Source organism: Salmo trutta, chromosome 1 (genome assembly GCF_901001165.1).
Source record: "Salmo trutta chromosome 1, fSalTru1.1, whole genome shotgun sequence".
Classification (NCBI taxonomy): domain Eukaryota; kingdom Metazoa; phylum Chordata; class Actinopteri; order Salmoniformes; family Salmonidae; genus Salmo; species Salmo trutta.
The window spans coordinates 13,306,380-13,321,835 of NC_042957.1; positions in this window are offsets into that span (position 1 = coordinate 13,306,380).

A 15,456-nucleotide genomic window follows, 5' to 3' on the forward strand; every position below is an offset into this window, starting at 1 on the left:
TCCAACAAGCAGGAGGAACGACGGAGAGGGAGGAGAGGGATGAGAAGTGGAGAGAGGGACCGGAAGGAAAGCGAAGAGGATGTCTTTGTGTGTCGCACGCTTTCAATTTCACGGTAAATAGGAAGGAAAGAAAAAAAGTCCTTTCATTAGATTGAATGTTCCCATTGCCACTCCAATCTGCAGCTAACAGTGTCACACACCACATTTGGTCAACAGACAATGGGCAGGCATAACCCTGACGATTAGGACCGTAACACACTACATCAGACAGGAAAGACAGTGAGTGAACAATTAAAACAGAATGCACACAAAAGCACACATGAACAGCACACACACTCATGCATGAGCATGTGCACACACGCACACACACACACACACACACACACACACACACACACACACACACACACACACACACACACACACACACACACACACACACACAACATACCACACACACTTGTCACTCTTGTTAGCAGAGCTATCCCTCCAAATTGCACTGTGATTTGTGGGTTCACTCTCACCACACATACCCATAGTTATTGCCCCAGAGACCTGAGGGAAAGCTAATAAATGCCATGGTCATTAAGTATTAATTTAGCTTTTTTTTTCATTACGATTCCTTCGACATTTGCTTAGAGCCAAAAAGGTGCAGTCAGTGAATACAAATGAAGCAACACTATTGGGGATTCTGAGATTCTATGTTTGGTTTCATGTACTGTAGGTATACTGCACAGGTGCTTAGGTGCTCAAATGTGAATGGATTCAGTTTCGTTTGCATACTATATATACTCGTGGAGAGTCTTCAAATACTTTCCATGTACAGGCTTATTTTTTTGAAGTTCGATTCCAAGAACGGTTCTCAGTGATATTGACTTGAATCAATTGGGTTCGCGTCACGAAAATGTTTCCTGTTTGATGTAATGAAACAAATACTCAGTGGAAGTTTAGGGAGGCAGGTAGCCTAGCAGTTAAGATCATCGAGCCAGAAACCAAAAAGTCGTTTGTTTGAATTTCCGAGCCAATACGGGTAAAAATTCTGTCGATGTGCCCTTGAGCAAGGCACTTAACCCTAATTGCTCTGGATAAGAGTGTCTGCTAAATGAGTAAAAATACAAGATCCTTATTTTAAACCTTATACATCGCTGCATAGTTTAAGTTTAGACTTTTGTTAATATCACACTTTATTATATGTGTTAAAGTGTGATATTTTCCTGAACATGTCTTTATTAAGTTGCATACTCCCTGTCTTGAGAAGATTGTGAAGCTGTTATCTTGTATTCTATTCCTTGCCCATTAGTGATACTGATCCGGGGAAACTCGTGAGATAATGCTGCACTGGTGGCAGATCAATCAGATAGAGGATTCAATCTGCCTCTCGAGGAGCAGATTGAATCACGATAGTGATGATGACACTACAGGTAACTGCCAAAATAAAGGAAACATCAACAACAAGCCACCAGAACAGCTTCAATGTGCCTTGGCATAGATTATACAAATGTCTGGAACTGAAAATAACTGGGATTACCCCCACCCACACACACACATACACACACACACCCAGCCATCCAGTCATCTAACCCCGGCTGTGTCTTCTGCAACACTTCAGCTGCTGCTGTGAGCAGTTACTTGATCAGGGACCCTCTTATATGGGCACCTCATTAATTACTGTACTACTGGGGGAGGACGTGAATACACACACACACACACACACACACACACACACACACACACACACACACACACACACACACCCTTTAAACCCCCTATGCTCCTTTGAGACCCCTCTTTCAAAGTCACTGAGATCTCTTCTAACCATGGTAGCCAAAATAATGGGCAACTGGGCATTTTAATACATGGAAAGTTAATTGTCTAATTAAATCAAATACCACACCTGCGTGAAAGCACTTGCTTTCAATACACAGTTGAAGTCGAACGTTTACATACACCTTAGCCAAATACATTTAAACACAGTTTTTCACAATTTCTAACATTTAATCCTAGTAAAATTCCCTGTCTTATGTCAGCTAGGATCACCACTTTATTTTAAGAATGTGAAATGTCAGAATAATACTAGAGAGAATGATTTACTTGAGCTTTTATTTCTTTCATCACATTCCCATTGGGTCAGAAGTTTACAACAGTCAATTAGTATTTGGTAGCATTGCCTTTAAATTCTTTAACTTGGGTTAAACGTTTCAGGTAGCCTTCCACAAGCTTCCCACAATAAGTTGGGTGAATTTTGGCCCATTCCTACTGACAGAGCTGGTGTAACTGAGTCAGGTTTGTAGACCTCCTTGCTCGCACACGCTTTTTCAGTTCTGCCCACAAATGTTCAAGGTCAGGGCTTTGTGATGGCCACTCCAATACCTTGACTTTGTTGTCCTTAAGCCATTTTGTCTCAACTTTGGAAGTATGCTTGGGGTCATTGTCCATTTGGGAGACCCGTTTGCGACCAAGCTTTAACTTCCTGACCGATGTCTTGAGATGTTGCTTCAATATATCCACATCGTTTTCCTGCCTCATGATGCCATCTATTTTGTGAAGTGCACCACAACATGATGCTGCCACCCCGTGCTTCACGTTTGGGATGGTGTTCTTTGGCTTGCAAGACTCCCCCTTTTTCCTCCAAACATAACGATGGTCATTATGGCCAAACAGTTCTATTTTTGTTTCATCAGATCAGAGGACATTACTCCAAAAAGTATGATCTTTGGCCTCATGTGCAGTTGCAAACTGTATTCTGTTTTTTTTTATGGTGGTTTTGGAGCAGTGGCTTCTTCCTTGCTGAGCGGCCTTTCAGATTACGTCAATATAGGACTCGTTTTGCTGTGGATATAGATACTGTTTCCTCCAGCATCTTCACAAGGTCCTTTGCTGTTGTTCTGGGATTGATTTGCACATTTCGCACCAAAGTATATTCATCTCTAGGAGACAGAACGTGTCTCCTTCCTGAGCGGTATGACGGCTGCGTGATCCCATGGTGTTTATACTTGCGTGCTATTGTTTGTACATATGAACGTGGTACCTTCAGGCATTTGGAAATTGCTCCCAAGGATGAACCAGACTTGTAGAGGTCTCTAATTTTTTTCTGAGGTCTCGGCTGATTTCTTTTGATTTCCCCATGATGTCAAGCAAAGAAGCACTGAGTTTGAAGGTAGGCCTTGAAATGCATCCACAGGTACACCTCCATTTGACTCAAATGATGTCAATTAGCAAATGATGTCAATCAGAAGCTTCTAAATCCATGACATCATTTTCTGGAATTTTCCAAGCTGTTTAAAGGCACAGTCAACTTAATGTATGTAAACTTCTGACCCACTGGAATTGTGATACAGTGAATTATAAGTGAAATAATCTGTCTGGAAACAATTGTTGGAAAAATTACTTGTGTCATGCACAAAGTAGATGTCCTAACTGACATCAAAACTATAGTTTGTTAACAAGAAATTTGTGGAGTGGTTGAAAAACGAGTTTTAATGACTCTAACCTAAGTGTATGTAAACTTCCCACTTCAACTGTACTTTGTATCCCTCATTGACTCAAGTGTTTCCTTTATTTTGGCAGTATCCTGTATATCTTATGTTTGGGCCCTGGGCAAATTCAGCTCTTCTTCAGAAATCTGATGCATAAAGTTGATCAAATCTGATACATGAAGTTGATCAAATCCAATGCATGAAGTTGATCAAATCTGATGCATAAAGTTGATGAATTTGAAAGCAAAGAATCTGAGGAGATAAGTCACGAGGAGGAAGACTATGCATGAAGCTGGTGGGTTGGTGGAAATACATAGATTTACTGATTTCTACTGCCACATAAACATTTAGGGCAATCACACACTGTCATAAAAATCATACATGTGAATCACATGCCACAATCCCAAGCCACAGTCCTTTAAGTCACAAAGAGACTCATAGAGAAAACTCCAAGAGCATGTAATCTCAACTGGTCTCTTTTACGATTTAAAAGTGAGGGTGAACGGTTGATGTTCTCGGAGGCGCTTGCATAACGATCAATGGTGGTGTCATTAACATGTATCGCTATGCTGGCCTTGCTAGTTTCGCCTACAGATGTAGGATCTTAATTTGAGCCACTTTGCTACAGCAGGAAAATAATCCTGCAGCAGAAGGACATGTGAATCATTATGTGGATTATGACTAACGTAAATTTTTGTAGGGGTTGATACATTTTTCACAAGGAAATTACAAAATTCAGAAGCCTTTTCAACCTCAAATACAGTACGAGTTTAAGTTGTCCTGTAACAGGGTGATAAAATTAAGATCCTACATCTGTAGCTGCCATTGGTCAAACTTCACCAACTAAACAACCAGCCATCCAGAAGTTTAACCCTGGCTGTGTCTTCTGCAACACTTCTGCTGCTGCTGTGAGCGAGGAGCGTCCCGTTACTTGATAAGGGACCCTCTGATATGGCCACCTCATTAATCACTGTACTACTGGGGGAGAATGAAGACACACACACACACACACACACACACACACACACACACACACACACACACACACACACACACACACACACACACACACACACACACACACACACACACACACACACACACACACACCAGTCACTCCTCCCACCGGAGCACGTTCAACTCAGTTTATTCTTAATTAATGGGTTAGCCCTCTACCCTACATAGATATACATCAGGAGGCTCTAAGAAAAGTAAATAATGGTGGTTGGTTCAGGGTGGCTGAGGCTATACCCCCCTCCTGTGTGAGAGATGGAAGAGTAATAGCAACTGCAGTGGGAGTGCCTGATAGGTACTAACTACCATGAATGCGGATGCGGTTTGATGATGTCATCATTAAACCGCATCAGTGATCACATGATAAGTCACAGAGGACGTTAAAGCCGCTAACAGGGAATGGATCGACATGGTGCAAGTCGACTCTGTAAAATATCTGTACTTTTAAAGTGTTTATTGGATCCTATAGATGATTGATGACTATGTGCATTACAGAACCCAGAGAACATCATGGTGGAGCTGCACTTTCTCCTGTCTTCCCGTTAAATCAGTCTGTTTACCCAACGGCACCCTACATAATGCACTACTTTTGATCAGAGCCCTAGGACTTGGTCAAACGCATTGCTCTATATAGGGGCCATTTGGGACATAGGCTCTGTTACAGTTTTTTACAATCACTTTGGCACTAATTTCAGAACCTTGTGGTCATTTTTCAAAACTCCAGACACAAAACTCAAAACGGTCATCACTTGTAACACAGGCTGTCCAATGTTCAAAACATTGCATTGTGCATTCATATCTTTAAAGAAACCTTTCACTTGCAGAATCACTGGTTCAAATAACTCATTTATCATGAAATACCATATGAACATTAATTTAGATCACCCACACACAAGATACCGACAGTTTCACTGTGTAGTTGTTCGTACAATCATTAAATATTGTATTACAAAATATGTGATACATGTTTCATGATACATGTTTCATTCAATGACATCTGCCGTGATGTCATTGCATGCGTCATCCATGGCCTGGAGACGGGTGTCTTGTTCGTGAGGGCGCCTATTATATACCTTCCACCTCCATGTGGAGAAAAATTCCTCAATCGGGTTAAGGAAAGGAGAGTACGGGGGTAAGTACAGTGTGGTAAATTTTGAATGGGCCTGAAACCATCCTTGCACCATTTGAGTATGGTGGAACCTGACATTATCCCACACAATGACATAGGTCATGCCATCAGCTCTACAGACCTGCTTTAGCTCATAAAGGAAGGTAACAAGGAGAGCTGCATTATATGATCCAATACGAGGTCTGCGTCCCACCATACCATCTTCTGATATAGCCACACACATGGTGATGTTGGCCCCACGTTGTCCAGGTACTTGGATGGTTGCCGCTGGCCAATGAAATTCCGACCTCTCCTCCTTGTCTTGGCCAGGTTGAAGCCTGCCTCATCCAAAAAGAGGAATTTGTGATGTTTTTGTCAGCATCCAGCTCCATCACCCTCTAAAAATACATTTTGGAAAGAGAATTACTAATTACAATGACGTATAGTTTTTGGGGAATTTTTCACAACAGGCATCTTGAAACTGAACATACCTGAACATACTCAGTCCTCAGTTGCTTCACTCTGTCTGCATTTCTTTCAAAAGGCACAGGGTATAGCTGTTTTAGAGTCACCTGGTGCCTTTTCAACATGCGGGCAATAGTCGGCAAACTTATGGCTTCCACATTGTTGAACATGTCGTCATTGTCCAAGATGTGCTGCCGAATTTCTGTAAGGTGAATGTCATTACTGGCCCGAACAAAATTGACCACAGCCCGCTCGTTGGTCAGTTAGATCTTTGCCTTCCCTATTTGGCCTAGTCAATTCTGCAGGGAAAATTACATTAAGAACACATTTAGTCGCATCACCTACTCTGTGGTACACATTGGCATGCAGTATACAGTCATTTGACAATTGAGAGTAGCCTAATGTTTAGTGCATGCTGAAAACTTACCGGTTCTCATTACGGAAAGTTCTGATGATTGAGGCCATGGCTGATCTTCTGAGGTTTGGTTGAATCATTGTAGCTGCCTCAGTCATTGTCATGCCATGATTTACGACATGGTCTACAACTATTGCTCAGATTTCATTGGACACTCTTTGCTGTTGCTGCCGCTGTCTTGGTCCGTGGCCTTGTCCTCCACGTGGCCTTCCCCCACACCTCTCAAACGAGGCCCACTACCACCTCTCAGAAGGATTGCTTGTCCCCTGCCATTCCTTTGACCACCACATCTTCCTCGTCTTCCTCCTCCCACTGCTTGTCCTCTATTGTGACCTGGATCACCTGCTGGCTCCATCTATTTTGCGAAGTGCACCAGTCCCTCCTGCAGCAAAGCCCCCCCACAACATGCTGCTGCCACCCCCGTGCTTCACTTTTGGGATGGTGTTCTTCGGCTTGCAATCCTCCACCTTTTTCCTCCAAACATAACGATGGTCATTATTGCCAAACAGTTCTATTTTTGTTTCATCAGACCAGAGGACATCTGTCCAAAAAGTACGATCTTTGTTCCCATGTGCAGTTGCAAACCATAGTCGGGCTTTTTTAATGGCGGTTTTGGAGCAGTGGCTTCTTCCTTGCTGAGCGTTCTTTCAGATTATGTTGATATAGGACTCGTTTTACTGTGGATATAGATACCTTTGTACCTGTTTCCTCCAGGATCTTCACAAGGTCCTTTGCTGTTGTTCTGGGATTTATTTGCACTTTTCGCACCAAAATAAGTTCATCTCTAGGAGACAGAACGTGTCTCCTTCCTGAGCGGTATTGTCACGTCTTGACCAGTATAAGGGTTATTTGTTATTGTAGTTTGGTCAGGACGTGGCAAAGGGTATTTGTTTTATGTGGTTCGGGGTGGTGTTTTTGGTAGAAGGGTATTTGATTTATGTATTCCGGGGTTTTTGGGCACTGTTCCTTGTTTTTGTATTTCTATGTTTAGTCTAGTTATTTGTATTTCTATGTTTAGGTTAATGGGGGGTTGGACTCTCAATTGGAGGCAGGTGCTTTCTCGTTGCCTCTGATTGAGAGTCCTATATATGGGTATGTGTTTGGTTTAGTGTTTGTGGGAGATTGTCTCTTGTTTTGCGTGTGTGTGCCTTACAAGACTGTTTGGTTGTTTGTGCGTTTTTCCGTTTTTTGGTGTTCATGATGAGCATCCACATTCCTGCTGCGTTTTGGTCCTCCATTCCAGACGACAACTGTGACAGGTATGACAGCTGCGTGGTCCCATGGTGTTTATACTTGCATACTATTGTATGTACAGATGAACATGGTACCTTCAGGTTTTTGGAAATTGCTCTCAAGGATGAACCAGACTTGTGGAGGTCTCCAATTTTTTTCTGAGGTCTTGGCTGATTTCTTTTGATTTTCCCATGATGTCAAGCAAAGAGGCACTGAGTTTGAAGGTAGGCCTGGAAATACATCCACAGGTACACCTCAAATTATGTAAATTACCAAATGATGTCAATCAGAAGCTTCTAAAGACATGACATCATTTCTGGAATTTTCCAAGCTGTTTAAAGGCACAGTCAATTTAGTGTATGTAAACTTCTGACCCACTGGAATTGTGATACAGTGAAATAATCTGTCTGTAAACAGTTGATGGAAAAAGTACTTGTGTCATGCACAAAGTAGATGTCCTAACCAACTTGACCAAACTATAGTTTGTTAACAAGAAATTTGTGGAAAGGTTGAAAAACGAGTTTTAATGACTCCAACCTACAGTGAGGGAAGAAAGTATTTGATCCCCTGCTGATTTTGTGCGTTTGCCCACTGACAAACATTATCAGTCTATAATTTTAATGGTAGGTTTATTTGAACAGTGAGAGACAGAATAACAAAAACAAAAATTCAGAAAAATGCATGTCAAAATTTGTATAAATTGATTTGCAGTTTAATGAGGGAAATAAGTATTTGACCCTTCTGCAAAACATGACTTAGTACTTGGTGGCCAAACCCTTGTTGGCAATCACAGAGGTCAGACGTTTCTTGTAGTTGGCCACCAGGTTTGCACACATCTCAGGAGGGATTTTGTCCCACTCCTCTTTGCAGATCTTCTCCAAGTCATTAAGGTTTCGAGGCTGTCGTTTGGCAACTCAAACCTTCAGTTCCCTCCACAGATTTTCTATGGGATTAAGGTCTGGAGACTGGCTAGGCCACTCCAGGACCTTAATGTGCTTCTTCTTGAGCCACTCCTTTGTTGCCTTGGCCGTGTGTTTTGGATCATTGTCATGCTGGAATACCCATCCACGACCCATTTTTCAATGCCCTGGCAGAGGGAAGGAGGTTCTCACCCAAGATTTGATGGTACACGGCCCCGTCCATCGTCCCTTTGATGCGGTGAAGTTGTCCTGTCCCCTTAGCAGAAAAACACCCCCAAAGCATAATGTTTCCACCTCCATGTTTGACGGTGGGGATGGTGTTCTTGGGGTCATAGGCAGCATTCCTCCTCCTCCAAACACGGCGAGTTGAGTTGATGCCAAAGAGCTCCATTTTGGTCTCATCTGACCACAACACTTTCACCCAGTTGTCCTCTGAATCATTCAGATGTTCATTGGCAAACTTCAGAATGGCATGTATATGTGCTTTCTTGAGCAGGGGGACCTTGTGGGCACTGCAGGATTTCAGTCCTTCACGGCGTATTGTGTTATCAATTGTTTTCTTGGTGACTATGGTCCCAGCTGCCTTGAGATCATTGACAAGATCCTCCCGTGTAGTTCTTGGCTGATTCCTCACCGTTCTCATGATCATTGCAACTCCACAAGGTGAGATCTTGCATGGAGCCCCAGGCCGAGGGAGATTGACAGTTATTTTGTGTTTCTTCCATTTGCGAATAATCACACCAACTGTTGTCACCTTCTCACCAAGCTGCTTGGCGATGGTCTTGTAGCCCATTCCAGCCTTGTGTAGGTCTACAATTTTGTCTCTGACATCCTTGGAGAGCTCTTTGGTGTTGGCCATGCTGGAGAGTTTGGAATCTGATTGATTGATTGCTTCTGTGGACAGATGTATTTTATACAAGTAACTCGCTGATATTAGGAGCACTCCCTTAAGAGTGTGCTCCTAATCTCAGCTAGTTACCTGTATAAAAGACACCTGGGAGCCAGAAATCTTTCTGATTGAGAGGGGGTCAAATACTTATTTCCCTCATTAAAATGCAAATTTTATAACATTTTTGACATGCGTTTTTCTGGATTTTTTTTGTTGTTATTCTGTCTCTCACTGTTCAAATAAACCTACCATTAAAATGATAGACTGATCATTTCTTTGTCAGTGGGAAAACGTACAAAATCAGCAGGGGATCAAATACTTTTTTTCCCTCACTGTAAGTGTATGTAAACTTCCGACTTCATCTGTATGAATGCGTGTCACACCTTGTCAGTTAGAGAGCCTTCTCTTAATGATCCCCACCAAACAGCCCAGGTACATACTTCCACAGTTCCAACATTCCAGACCTGGGTTCAAATACTGTTTGAAATTTTTGTTACATTTGATTTTGTGTGCGTTCAGTGCCAGATTGTTTTTTTTTTAAATGTACTTTAAATTCAGTTTGATATGTGATTTTGGGAATATTCTGTTTGATTTCATTGAAGTAATGCTTCGGGATTTGGGCATAGTCAGGTGGACACATGGATGCAATTTTTATGTATGAAGTATGAAGGCATTTAGAGGTAGTTTCACAAGCCAATGCTAACTGGCGTTAGCGCAATGTCTGGAAGTCTATGGTTATCTACTAGGATGCTTAGCAACAGGTATCCCTTTAATCCAGTCAAGATGAATAAAGCACAGATAATGCATTTAAAAATATTTTTGGTAACACTACATTTATAACAAGCATTGTAAGCATTTATCGTTACACCCCTGTAGTTACAGACTGCAATTACCACCAGTTACATGTTGTTATTACAGTGTAACTATTGATTATTCAAACGAATTACAAAACTTGTTACAGTATAATAACACATGTAATTACATTGTATTAAGGACTCCTTGAAATGAAACGTTACCTGACGTTTAATAGTCTCTGAACCCAGGTTTGAAACGTTCCTATGTTGAAATCAGCCAGCCTCTCTTTCACCTCCACCACCACGCTCTGATTGTGCCTCGGAAACAATTATTGTGTTGTTGTGAATTCTGAATGTTGCCGTTCCATTGTTTAATTTTTATTTTTAAAAGATGGAATGAGTTCTTTGTGTAATGGTTCTTGTTATTTCACCGTCAGTTAATGGCTGTGCTATCAATGTGGCTTGTTGGCAACGTGTCCCACATGTAAATCTAGAACACTGAAACAAAATAATCTTCATTTAGAATGTCTCCCTTCCTGTTGTTATTGATGTGCAGATATCTGAGGATAGGGGATATGGTGCCAATGAACTCTTTCACATTTTGGACGATGAGATTTGCTGTAGCATAATGAATGTGATGACACAGCCCAGACTATTCATTTACAGTTGAACATTGCCACAAGGAAATGTCCCATCTCAATTACAGTTAAACAATTGGAGCTTCGCATGCCGTTAATCCATACTGTGATTTCTGGCAGTTTTACTACTGATACTCTATGATTAACTTAAAATAGTCTGTGACCCACCATTTGAAAAGAGAGACCAAATCAGCAGTTTTATTTAGATTACAGGAGAGAGCGAGAGAGAAAGAGTGAGAGAGAATAGAAAAAAACCTCCTTATTTTGCAAAGCGAGGGGAAATTGTATCGACCCTCATGCATTGTCTCGTTAATTTTGCCTTGAGGTGTGGATTCCTGCTGATCAATATCCTGCGACTGCATCTTTATTCTTCTGTGTAACTTATTACTGTCAGAGAAATGCAAAGCCGCGCCGCAATTAGAGCTCTGAAGCACTGCGGCCGATCGATACCATAGATGTATGATCCATTCGGGTGGGAAGCAATAAGTAGTCAAAGTCACAGTGCATCTTCTCCCAAGACTAAAGGCTAATCTGCCTGAGAGCATGCCTCAGTCTTAGTCAATCGCTGTTTTCCGTGTGTCTCTCTCTACCGTGGAGGTTAATACGTAAAGAGACCAAGTGCTTGTCTCTGTAGGATCAGTGCCACCGGGGGCACTGGGGTCTTTATTGAGTAAAGATTTCCTCCTCTGTTTCTGTGGGATTGGATTTAATGTTTGCTTTTGCATGTGTGAGTTGTTGGTTCAATGGATCAGTTGGTTGGAGCAGTGGTGGAAAAGTACCCAATTGAAATGTTTTGAGTAAAAGTAAAGATACCTTGATAGAAAGTTTCTCAAGTAAATTTGAAAGTTACCCAGTAAAATGTGACTTGAGTAAAAATGTAAAAGTATTTAGTTCTAAATATACTTAAGTATCAAAAGTAAATGTAATTGATAAAACATACTTACATTTTAAAAGTATAAATCATTTTAAAGTTCTATATTAAGCAAAGCAGACGGCACCATTTTCTTGTTTTTAAAATGTACAGATAGCCAGGGGCACACTCCAACATAATTTACAAATGATGCATTTGTGTTTTGTGAGCCCGACAGATCAGAGGCAGTAGGAATGATAACATATTTTTTTATTTATTTTACAAGGCAAGTCAGTTCAGAACAAATTATTATTTACAATGACAGCCTAGGAACAGTGGGTCAACTGCCTTGTTCAGGGGCAGAACCACCATTTTTCACCTTGTCAGCTCGGGGATTTGATCTGGCAACCTTTCGGTTACTGGCCTAATGCCCTAACCACTAGGTTACCTGTCACCCCAATTGTCTTGATAAGTGAGTGAATGGGACCATGTTATTGTCCTGCTAAGCATTCAAAATGTAATGAGTACTTTTGGGTGTCAAGGAAAATGTAAAGTAAAAAGTACATTATTTTCTTTAGGAATGTAGTGAAGTAAAATGTCTTTTCAGATGTTTACTGTTGGTCAAAAAGCTTATATACTCTATCTCCCACTGTTTTCTTATCATTGACGACAATTGACATATTTCCCTGTCCTTTCTGTCTGTCCTTTCGATGGCATACAAACAAATTGAATGTCTATAAATCACTTGTAGTCATACAGCAGAGCTAAGATTATGTTTAGCATAATGGCAGAGTAATACATCGTGGGGCGCTGACTGGACAAGACAACAAAAGTTGTTTATGGGTTGGTAATATAATTTTCATCCAGATTAGTTGACATTGACAGATTGCATAAGTTTTGGGAAAATGCAAACTGATGTACTTATGACGCCATCACAGTTTTGTGTATTTTCTATGATCCAACTTGTCGAGTTGATATTGGAAATGTAAATTAATTCTAATGGGTTGTTCGCAGAGTTGTATGTCAAGTTTTAGAAAAGCAGATGAACTTTTAGCCATTGTCTGTAGCCTTCTCCTTTATTGCTCATGTTTGTGTATCTGTCACATTTTCACTGTCATCATATCACAATGATACATTTCACAAAGGCCGATAAACCAACATGACATTACCACGTAGTTCTACAGTACATTAGTATGTCATTGGCCAGGTTGGTTCTTCATTCACTCTCTGTAAATGCAAGTGACTCTGTGAAAAACAGTGGTCTCCGACCATCATTTGTCTATAGATTTCACTGTCACATTTGAAAAGTTGCACTTCTCAGGTACTCACTGCTGCATGAAAAGCAATAAACAGGAGAGTTACAGTATCTCACTGTTAAAGTCCACCCTCCCCTCTGAAGCATGGGTGCTCTATATGTAAATGAGAGTGCCGGAGTAACAAGCACAGCACACAGCATTGGCTGATTCTGCAGTACTAGCACTTTAGCTAGATGAAAACAAAATACTCAATGAAGTTTCTTCTTTCAATGTGTTCCTTTCCAGGATGCGAGGTGACTGCAGGCTTTGACGTACGCCATTCAGACTACCACATGTTGTTTTGTTTTGTTTTTTTCTCCTTTCCTGTCCTTCTTCCTTTAATTCCCGTCTCTTGGGGAATTGAGTCGAAAGGCTCGTGCCAAGTTGGTAATGTCATGAAAATCTTTAGGCAGGCTGTGGGGGCCGCAGAGGAGGACGTTGTAAGGATTGGAGCTGTTATTCAAAGTATGCTTGTGTTCTGCTCAACCTTTCAGATTTCTTAATGACCTCCTCTGGGGAAATAGACCAATGTCATTGTACCGATAGACCAGAGACATCGTACCGATAGACCAAAGACAACGTACTTAAACCAAACCTTGTTTTACCTCAACAGGGTGACAGAAAGAAACTGATCCAAGATCCTCTATTTCATTCCCATGGTTCTTATGGAAAGGGTCAAACAAGAGAACACTCAAGAAAACTAATTAAGAATACAGGATTGAGTATTTAATCAACCATGGCAACATGGTTTGGACTAATGAGCAATTCTTCCCAGCTTAAGCCTGCCTGCCTGCCAGTCTTCAGTCTCTGTGGCTTCTCACTGTTGCTCGGGGCAACTAAACATCTCCGTCAGTCAGCCACAAAATTGAAAGCGAGGGTACAGTGGTTGCCAGAGCCCAGTAAGTGAACGTACATAAGAATGAAGTCACTCCTTTGCCAACAGGCTTCCTGGTGCACAGCAAGGGTTCAATAAAGAATATTCCATGAAACTATTATTTTTAATAGAATCCATGGTTTTCTGTTTGACAAAATACAGTTGGCCGCCATGTGTGTCTCCCTGTTTAATTTGCTCTCTATCATTTTCTCTCGCACTCTCTCTCGCACTCTCTCTCGCACTCTCTCTCGTGCACTCTATCATTCTCTCTCTCTCTCGCACTCTATCATTCTCTCTCTCTCTCTCTCTTCAATTCAATAGACTTTATTGACATGGCAAGTTAAATTACTTACATTGTCAAAGTATACATAAAACAAAATGGTGGGACCAACAGCAATAATAGTAGTAGTGTAAATGGGATTACCATTAACAGCAACTACAAAAACAATATTAATGAGAATAACAATACATTAAAGCAATAGTAGTAGGCCAGTCTCAACCTGACTGAGAAGCCACATGACATGGTATGAAAGATTATTAGATTTTCTTATTTTTTATAGTTTCAAATTCTTCATGTATATATATATTTTTTTTGGGGGGGGGGGGTAGATCAGCTTTAATATTGCAGATTGTAGCTTCCATCAATGTGTCGGTCGTTATTGTAAATAACAAAATAAAAAATTAATTCAAATGTCATTGTCTGCATCACTTCCAATACCCAATATATTTTTGGGCAAATATACATATTCATACATACACATACATACACACAGGCCGGCTCATAGCCTGTGTCACAGGCCAGCTCATAGCCTGTGGCAAAAATGAGGGGACTTGAACAACAGGTATAGGCCAATCAAAAGGTTCAATATTGTCAACAAAAATCGAATAACTTTAAACAAAGAAAAAGGAATGAGGTGTGGAAATGTCATAATGTAGGGTGTATGTAAAGTGCATGGATGCATGAATCCGTGTGTGTGAACATGACTGAGTGGAAACTAAGTAAACCTACAAAGGAACATACAAAACAGGATCATACCTGGAGGAGCAGAGAGAGAGAGAGTGGTTAGTGAAGCAATTTTAAATACTTTGAGCCCAGGTGGCTCCAATCACGCCAGCTCCAATCACTAACGACCCTCCTCTGCCTGCAGGAGGAACTGCCCCTGCACTGCAGAGGGGCCGTGACAATATGCAGACACATATACATACAGTTGAAGTTGGAAGTTTACATACACCTTAGCCAAATACATTTAAACTCAGTGTTTCACAATTCCTGACATTTAATCCTAGAAAACATTCCCTGTCTTAGGTCAGTTAAGATTACCACTTTATTTTAAGAATGTGAAATGTCAGAATAAAAGTAGAGAAAATGATTTACTTCAGCTTTATTTCATCACATTCCATGTGGGTCAGAAGTTTACATACACTCAATTAGTATGTGGTAGCATTGCCTTGAAATTGTTTAACTTGGGTTAAATGTTTCAGGTA